The following is a 10,427-nucleotide window of genomic DNA, read 5'->3' as shown; positions in this document are numbered from 1 at the left end:
GAGGTCAGGAAAGCGATTCCGCTCCCTGAAGACCAACACAGAGAGACTGAGGAGGAGCTTCTTCCCGCAGGCGATACGGTCTCTCAATCACACCACCACACAGTACTGACCCACACATATGGTTCTTACACACACACTGGACTTTCTGGACTTTGGTTTTGCACAACACTGGTCACTATATTCTTCATTTCCGGTTAATACTTGTACAGCTGCTGTTATTGTGTATATATTTATTTATATTTAGATTTCTTCATACATTCTTATATAGTTCTATATTGTGTATTGTGTATTTTGTTGTACAGTTATTTTATTTTCAACTTTAATTTATATATTTATCTTTATCTTATTCTTCCCAGTTAAATTTACCCTTCATTCTAATTTGTGTTGTACAGTTATTTCATTTTTAACCTTAATTTATATTTTATTCCTTCCTAGTTAAATTTACCCTTTTTAATTTTTCATATTTATTTCCTATCTTATTCATAGCCTTTTCCTTTTTTTGTTCTCTTTAGGTCACGAGCAGTTGTCCAAGCATTTCACTACATATCGTACTGTGTATGACTGTGTACGTGACAAATAAAAATTTGAATTTGAATTTGAGTTCTCAGAAAAAAATAATCTCATGACCACAGTTCTCAGACCACTAAAATATCTCGTCCGTGTTATCCTCTATAAAACATTAATGTGTTACATCTAGGAGTCAAATATGGTTTAGAAGTTCAACTCCCTCATAGTTCCGTGTGCTGTCCGTCATGCCATGAATCCTGCTGTTTAAAAAGCACAAATGTCAATTTTCCCAAAGAAGCACACATACTGTATAGTGACACGCTTTTGTGCTAGCTGGTTGAGTATATATGGTTAAAGGATAGAAATACCCTCATTATATTGTGTCGTAATGCTAATTTTGAAATATAAAAGTAATGCATGGTCGATTCATTAGAGACTAGTTCTGAAACAAAACATTTATATTCTTAAAATGTATTCATTCATCAATATTATGCTAAAAAAATACAGTGTGAATTCGATTTAAACAGGATATAAGTTTAAACTGAACAAAATGAAGACGTTAATGTGATCTGCCTAGACTGAAAACCACCAGTCACAATGAGGTGGAGACAGGAAGTAGGCTGGATTCTACACTTGTCTTGAGACACAAGTACAGCGACATTGAGACTTGAGGTTATAATAAAGAAGAAGACAAAGAAGCACAATGGTTGAATTTGCAATATTTAAAATTCTTCTTATTTTGATGCTTCTATTTACAGGTAAAGAAACATATTTAAAATATGTATCAAACCTATACTGACATTGCTAATGATGGTTCAGGACGTAATAGTCATGTAACTGAAACTGTTTACTATTTTTAGTTAACACGATGAGTTTAGGAAATTCTTGAACCATGTGTATTTTATATATATAAATATAAAATTATGCCCTACATACAATATAAAAGCTGTGTTTGAGTCTAACGTTATCATTTTCATTTATCTACTTTTGTCACCAGCAGTTACTCAAATGACCAAATTAAGCTCTAAAGTTGGAGGTGAAGTCATGTTGCCTTGTGTAAATGGAAAAGATTTTCACAATAGCTATAACAGTACTACTTGGCTCTTCAGTGGTTCAGGAAGCAATGAAACAGTGTCACTGTTTGAACATGGGCAGTTTAACGGTGGTCTCAGAGCTAAATCACACAGGTTGAGTGTTACACCGGACTATTCTCTGATTATAAAGCAGGTCACATCAGAGGATGATGGTCATTACACCTGCAGACAGTTCAAATCAGGAGAGCAATTTACAGACTCTTTGGTTTACATGTCTGTTATTAACAGTGAGTATTGACATTACTGTTTTCACCTTTAACTGCTTTGTTACAGCGCACTCAAAGTACAGTAAATAAGTACATTATCTTGGCCTATGCTGACACCTGTATATTTAATGAGAGCTTAAAAAAATCAAGGAAAAATCTGAACATTAACGCCTACAGTGAGTGGATCTAATAGCTCATTTATAATCATGGATAAGTTTTCTGATCTAATTAAGCTCAATATGTTCCCCTCCATGATTCAGTATAAAGATAAAACATTAGTTTTTATTCTTTACAAATGATTTAAAATAAAAAATGTGATGATTTCACCAGTCTGGTCTATTTGTTCTGTTTGAGTGATTTACAGTATATACAAAGTATTGCATATCTTATAGTACAGTAGTGCTGTTGCATACAAGTGAGAATATGATAAAAAGTTTGAAGAGATTTCATACTGAATTGTTTTGTTTTTATATTGATAGATTTGTAATTTTTAGACCCATTGTTTTTTGTTTAATGACTGTAGATAGTAAATGTGTATATTTTCTCACTGGATTTTTTAACATTTCAGAAGGGGACACAACAAAAGGAATAATTACATCAACAACAACCAAAACTGCAATATCAGCAAATGCCCCTGAATCTAAAAGCGCTACATCAACCACAGAACCAGAGAAACCCTCAAAAACAGGTACAGTGTGAGCATCTAAAAATTAAAACTGTATGTGTTTATTTAATAAAAAAGCTGTTTCTGAGTAAATAATACAGATCAAACCATCACCAAAAACAGGGTTAACATTACTCTGGTAGCACATTGTCTCAATCAGGCAAAATGTTTTTTAAAAAACTAAAAATACATAAATTATTTCCACAATTTACATAGGCTGGAAGTAGCAGTCTTTTTTTTAGCAAGCCCTATCAACACTTATCAAATCTTATGAAATACTGACAGGTAGTGCCACGTGCTGCCATATTGCACAGGTGCAATTAGAGCAATAAGAAAGGGTATCTCTCTCGCTCTCCCATTTAGTGAAAATACACTGGATATAAATCATTTACCATGTTGATAACTGGTTTAATAAATACATAGTATTGTAATTAATAGCTATATTTTGTTAATTTCTGAATAAAAATTTTTTTCCAGTTCAAACCAAACACATGCTGATCATTTTAGCAGGTGGTTTTCTAGTACTCTTCATAATCCTGGCACTCATTGGATGGAAGAGAAATAAAAGTGAGAACACCACATTTATATTTGAGAAACACAAATATTTTTTTTAAATAAAGTTGTTGGACTTAAATTGTTGTTGTTGGAATTCCCTATTTTGTCTCTTTAGGGAACAAAACACAGAAGAGTGATGAAATTGTGAGTTTTAAACTGAATAGTCAAAGATGTTTATACAGCGAGGACTTCTATAGTTAATTTCTCTGTGGCTATAACATCACTTTATTTTAAGTATCAGTGGTTTAAATGAAAAATATCTAACAACCTCTATTTGTTCAGGAACTGAGCATGAATTACTGCGGTATACCACAAACCAGTCAGAAGGGGGTGAGATCACACACCAGTGCAAATTACACCTGTTTCATATTTTACTTATGATATATTTATCCTCTAACACACACACACACACACACACACACACACACACACACACACACACACACACACACACACACTATACACTGAACCAATTATTAAAAGTAATGGTACTCATTACATTTCCATTTTCCTTAGTGTCAGGGGTAGATGGTTGGGTGTCCAGATACAAAGAATAATAATAATGGACTGGATTTATATAGCGCTTTTCAAGGCACCCAAAGTGCTTTACAATGCCACTATTCATTCACACACTGGTGGAGGCAAGCTACAGCTGTAGCCACAGCAGCACTGGGGCAGATTGACACCAGAGGGGCCGATGGCACCAGCACCAGAGGTGCCTCTGGCCAACACCAGAGGCACCATTGGCCCCTCTGGCCAACACCAGTAGGCGGTAGGGTAAAGTGTCTTGCTCAAGGACACAACGACCAGGATAGAGAGCCCGGGGATCAAACCAGCGACCTTCCGGTTACAGATGCACTTCCCAACCCCCTGAGCCACGGTCGCCCCTTACAAATTCCTTATAAATGTTTATAAGGAATTTGAAATCTATATAAAACTGACATCAAAAGACATTTTTTTCTCAGATTATATTTGACTGAACTATACTCAAATATATTTAAAAAAAAAAAAGTTTCCTGTTGCCTAAATGCAACTTCACAAAAAATGCAAATGATTAAAAAAATGTGTCACCTTTTTTGAATGGTGTTGGAGTAAAAGTACAAAATAGTTTGAAAATGGTAAAAAAGTATATACTATAAATGTACCTCTAGAAATTAAGTAATGAGGTGTATTTGAGTATTTATGTTCATTTTCTATATTTTTCTGACTTTACTGCGTAGGCTGATCCTGCTTACTATCATACCATTGGTAACAGAAACAAGACCTACAAAGCCCCAGTAAGCTGTCTCACTGGTTATACTTAATGTTAGTTTTGTTGCATGAAGACAAATTTCAACAATTAGAATTTGCTGTGTATAATTGTGTTGAATGAAAAAAAACTTACATTATGCGTTAGGATTTGTGTGTGTGTGTGTGTGTGTGTGTGTGTGTGTGTGTGTGTGTGTGTGTGTGTGTGTGTGTGTGTGTGTGTGTAAAACCCCTACAGCAGATTAAATCAAAGCATCAAGGGTGCAATGAACAAAAATAACACATCTCACACATGTTTGAAATTCATGAAGAACAAAAAAAGTATAAAAAGCAATGACTTCACCAGTCTGGTCTATTCAACTATTAAACTAGACTAGTTTATTGTCTCAAAAAAAAAAATCTAAATTTTTTAAGTATGTCCCTCTAAAATAAATAATAGATAATATCTATCTGCAATCATTACTTTTGAGATTTAAATGTCTGTAAATTCAATCTAGAAATCTTTCTGAATCTGCACACTAGGAAATACTAAAAGAAGGCACAGGTTAATCACAAGAAATTTGATATCAAAAATATTAACATATCACCTCTGGTTATTTTTAATGTCTAGGCTAATCCTGCAGTTGATGTTTCCTATTCCTCCATCAAAAAGTCCAGGAATAAAACCCAGGTAAGTACCAGTATTGATCAAGAACAAATCACAGCAGCAAAAATTTTGTATAGATATTTTTTTTTATTTCTGATGACTGAAAAATTATGCAGTTTTTTTATGTGTGTATTTATTATGTATTTATGTGTGTGTGTGTGTGTGTGTGTGTGTGTGTGTGTGTGTGTGTGTGTGTGTGTGTGTGTGTGTGTGTGTGTGTGCTGCTTTCCTATATTTTACAGGTTCAGAGTAATGACCATAAAGATGATGCACTGACTTTCTCCACCTTTGGCAAAGCCTCCAATAATGATAACAGGATCTACATGAACATGAAAAGCATACAAAAATCCAGGGGCAGTTATTTTTAATGATCAGAATATGCTTTATATTATTTGATATTACTGTGATGATCATTTAGGAACCTACATAAATCCTTTTTTTCCCTAAATGATTCATAAAGACAAATTTCAAAAATCAAAACAAAAAACAACAACTTATAATTGTAACATTTTTTTCTTTTTCGGACATCTTATGTTTAATAAAAAAAATGAGATATTTTCTGTCAATTTACTTTGCGTGATCTGAATTCCAAACTTTGCTAACAGCCAAAACATTTTACACTTTTAATTTTTTTGCTATATTTTGAATAAATACTTATATTAATCAGTGGCAGGGCGTGGCCTGCAGTGCCGCTGCAAGAGAGGTGGTCACACCTGAGCGTCATCCACAATCACGCCTCGCTGCCTTAAAGTCTGTGCTGTCTCTGCTGTTGTGTTATGTGTCGGGCTGTGTGCTGGAAAGCTAAACCCAGCTGCATGTGTACAGCAACGTGTGTGAAATTGATCAACAAAGAGAAACTGTAAAACATGTTCATGCAAACATCGTCGGGTCTGCCGTGATATCTTTACAATAGGACTTCTGCTCCTGAACCTCTGCGCACAGCTTCTGCAGACTGGGGCTGTACAATGTCACTTTCATCTTTACGCAGGACTGTAAGCTGTTGTTTGTAAGGCATGAGCGGTTTTTGTTTTTATCATTGTTCATGGTGGGGAATAGCTGCTCAAACACGTATGTGGATCCGAAGATCGACAATCCACAAATTAGGCATACTGTTAGGCAGCTCTCGTCAGAAGTAAATAAATCTGCACAGGCATCATTACATCTTCTATTTTCTTCAGATATTTTCCTTTTCTTTTTTTTTTACATTTCTCCATACTTGGCCTACCTGGGGTTGAAAGTCTCAATAAATGCACGGCGGGTTTCGGCTGGTATACCGGCTTCCACGAGTGTGACTCTTACTTTGAGCAACGAAAAATAATAAAATATAATTTTATTTTTATATTTCAAGATCATGATAATCCTTCAATTTAGAACTACAAGTTAAAAAAGAACTAACACAAATAAAATACAATTCAGCTAAATACTTTTACAATTTATTCTCCCTAACCACAGGGCCACAGCATAAAGACTAAAGAGCCGCAGGTTGCCCACCCCTGGGCTAGGCAATGGTACTATCATGGCCTCTGTATGCCATGGCCCAAGCGATATATTCAGAGAACCCTTATTTTTTTGTGAAATACTTCCACCCTATTGAAGCAGGAAGTAAAACGGTGGGGCTCACTAGAAGTGAGAGAGCACATGGTACAGCAGGATGCTTATAATACATGATGGAAGAACAGCAGCACAAACTTCTCAGTCTGAGAGTTGTTTAGTTAACTGGATAAACTGGTTTAGATACAAAGAGGGAGGGCAGCATAGGCTCCCTGTGCCACGACTGAAAGAGCTGAACCCCAAGATGGACCTAGAAAGCAGATAAAGACCGAGATGCAGTTGATGTGCACAGCGTTTATTTACAATACCAAGGTAAACAGTGGAAGATTGCAACATGCGACTATTTACAACAGTGAGAGACTGTGGAGATATTTACAAGAATGTGACAGGAAGTGCAACAGTGAACAAAACTAGAGAATAAACAAATACATGGGAATCAATGGCTGAGAACGATTGAGGCACTATTTACATACACTATTACAAGGAACATGAAGTGCTATATACACACGCTGTGACTATAACCCTGAATAGGAAACAAGACACTAAATCTACATCAGGGCTGGGAATGGAGGCTGTGGGCTAGAGACAGAGTTAGAACCTGAGGGGACAGAGGTAATGAGCTGGTGTACAGGGTCATTGATGGCAGGTAGGGATGGGTATTGTTTAGGTTTTATCCGATACCAGTACCAAACCGGTACTTTTGAAACGGTGCCGGTGCTTAAACGGTGCTCGAACTGGTGTTTTAAAGAATGGAGAACACAAACTTTGTCCAAAAACCTCTCATAGTTAGCTGTTTTTTTTTGTAAAAAGATAACAATATTAGCCTTGCAGTTATAGGGCATATATTGTATCACTCTTGGCTGGAAGCAGTGCTTAAACACTGGAAAAAACACCAACTTTGTCCAAAAACCTCTCATGTTTAGCTGTTTCCCACTTTTTCTTTGGTCATTTTAGCCTTTTTGGCCAGGGTGAAGGGAGTATCTGCCAACAAACAAGAAGACAGCCGCATGTAACTATGACGGTGTTTGCTAGTTCACCTTACCTTATTAATGTAATAACGTGGTTAGCCTACTCAACGTAAATTACACACGAACAACATTAAGCTACTCACCAGAGAAGAACGGCTGCTGCTGCCATCATCATCCGTCATCAATTCTGCTACACTGGCAGGGCTAGGGGCCAGGACTCTCGTCTTCGGGTTCTTGGGGGATGTTGCTAACACCGGGTCGATAACAGGCACCACACCCGCAGTAGATGTGCCGGTGTGAGGTCTCGCAGCAAGCTATCAAATATGGTGCATTTCTCGGCTTTTAAAAAAACGCCATGTGTCGCCAGGTGTTTCACCAGATTCGAGATGTTACCTCCTTTGCACAGTATCACCTTAAAGCACTTGTTGCAGGCTGCTGAGTTTGCATCTTTTGCTGTGAAGTACAGCCAGACTTTTGACCACTTCGCCTTGGGGATTTTTTTATCTGTAGGTCTGCTCTAAAAGAACGTACGTACCTGGGCCCGCCTACTATCCTTGCAAAGGTAAAATGATTGGCTAGAATCCAAAGTGTGTGACAACTCGGTCTGGTTACTACCGTTAATGCCATAATGGCACCGGATACCGGTACCCATCCCTAATGGCAGGTGGAGGTTTGTGAGAGGAGGAAGGCTAAGCTGGGTCTGGGTGAGTGAAGAAAAGGTGCAAGAAAAGGTTTTAACACAGTATTGCTTTCAGGAAATTTCTAGCTGAATATCATTGATATTATGCATGAACCTCTTCTTTTCTTTCTTCCTATTCTTTTAACATGGCAAATTTAGTGTATTTTTCAGACCCGTAACCTATCAAAAACCTATAAAGGTATTACATTTCTCTCTCTCTCTCTCTCTCTCTCTCTCTCTCTCTCTCTCTCTCCTTATTTATTTATTTTTTCTCAGCAGTTCCATCTCAGCCATCCAGTTCCAGCTTCTCTGTTAGAGCTGGAGATGGAGTTACTTTGCCTGAGATAGATAAGAATTCAATTACCAACGTAAATTTGGTACGGTTCAGAAAGAAGCTGGATCTAAATCAGACACACTGAGTGTTACAGCACACTGTTCTCTGGTTATAAAGGTCACATCAGAGGATCATGGTCCTTACACCATGATTCAGATCAGGACAATCAGTTACAGACTCTCAGGTGGATGTTCTTAACATTGAGTTCATGGTCTGTCTGTATCACGGTGTTCCAGTCAAAGAAACATATTTACACAGAGATCAGTAATGTGTTTTGATATTACTGATGGTATTTATCTTTAAATAGGGTGAGTTTAATGCATATTTCAAGCAAACAAAAACTTTCAAATACAAATTTAAAAGACATATATGGCTGAAATTTATTTTCTCAAGCTGTCCTATTATCATTTTACTATCTCTTTAAAATAGCGATTAAAATTTGGTGTGTATATTTGTGATATCTAATGTCTCGTCACTCGTATATTTTTTCTTTATGTGTGTATTTGTTGAGCTTCTATCATCTGACATATTTCAAGTAGACATAACAAATGTGAAGAAGTGACCTGGTCTGTGTGGGTAACTGCACTTGACTGGTTTCGATCCTATTTAACTGATAGAAGTTTTTCGGTCAGGTCCGGTAGCTCTTTATCCACATCCACGCACCTTACATGTGGGGTCCCCCCCAAGGATCTATCTGTGGCCCAGTACTCTTTTCACTTTGCATGCTCCCATTAGGCTTTATTTTCAGGAAACATGAAATCTCATTTCATTGTTATGCCAATGTCTATCAAACCTACTTTCCTCTTAAAAAGAATTCTAAAGACTCTCTAAAAATGTTCTGCTAGACTGCCTTGTTGATATTAAATCGTCGTTTGCATTACATTTTTTGAATGTAAACGATCAAAAAACTGAGATTGTACTATTTGGACCTTCTGACCCTCGTTTTTCTCTTAACGGTGACCTAGGCTCTGGAAAAGTCCAGAACTCCCATTTCAAAAAAATCTGATTGTGTCCTTCATCTTTTTTCATTTAAGACACAAAGAAACTCTGTTGTAAAAGCCAGCTTCTTCCAGTTCAGGGCTCTTGCAAAAACTAAGAACATTTTTATCATTTGCTAACTTCGAGAAAGTGATACGTGCATTTATTTAATCCAGGGTTGAGTACTGTAATAGTCTTCATTTTGGTATCAGCCAGGCTCTGATCTCTCATCTTCAGTTTGTTCAGATGCTGCAGCCCAACTCTTAACAGGCAGTCGTAAGCATGACCATATTTAGAATTTATGGTTCAGGGGTGACAGAAGCGGTCTGCTGGTAATCTAATGATGGCAAATGTACCTACAGAGAGTTCTGCTGCCAGTGGAGGCAGTCTGCCAGGGATACCAATGGTCTGTGGGGTACTCTTGTTTGTGCTGTTGTTGATCCATCACCCTATTGTTGAAGAAGAGTGAAGCTATAACACACAAAGAGCTGAAGTGAAAACCAGTGTTCAAAATAATGAAAAGTGTGCTCTGCCACCACTGTCTGCATTTTTCATGCTCCATGCTTTCTTTTTTGGGCCTTTCTGATTCTTAGCTAATTCTGCTATTGGATTGTGCAAATTCTAAGACATAACAACCACAACTGAATTGACTAATGAAAAAAAAGAAAGAGTGATAAAAAAAAAATTCATATAGGGCAATGCTTGTGTGACCAAGTGGTCGGCGGAGTTATAAAAGAAATAGTAATAACATGACAACGCCACCAAGAGGAATTTCACCTCCAGGAAATATATATATTTAAGAAAAATAAATAAAAGAGGCCGCACATATTCAAGGATGCACACCGAGGCAGGTTGGCTCCAATATTAATACAGTTTTATTTATAGTTAAAATAAAGAATAAAATTAATACATTAATGTAGCATCGTAGTTGACAGTGTCCTAAAAGTGCAATAAAACAATCATGGAACTTGGACTAACCAGCAGCCGTGGACCCAAA

The sequence above is a fragment of the Rhamphochromis longiceps genome, linkage group LG15 (genome assembly GCF_057381845.1).
Source record: "Rhamphochromis longiceps isolate RC_006_pf linkage group LG15, R_longiceps_female_GT1.1, whole genome shotgun sequence".
NCBI classification, from domain to species: domain Eukaryota; kingdom Metazoa; phylum Chordata; class Actinopteri; order Cichliformes; family Cichlidae; genus Rhamphochromis; species Rhamphochromis longiceps.
Note: the sequence above shows the minus strand (reverse complement) of the source record.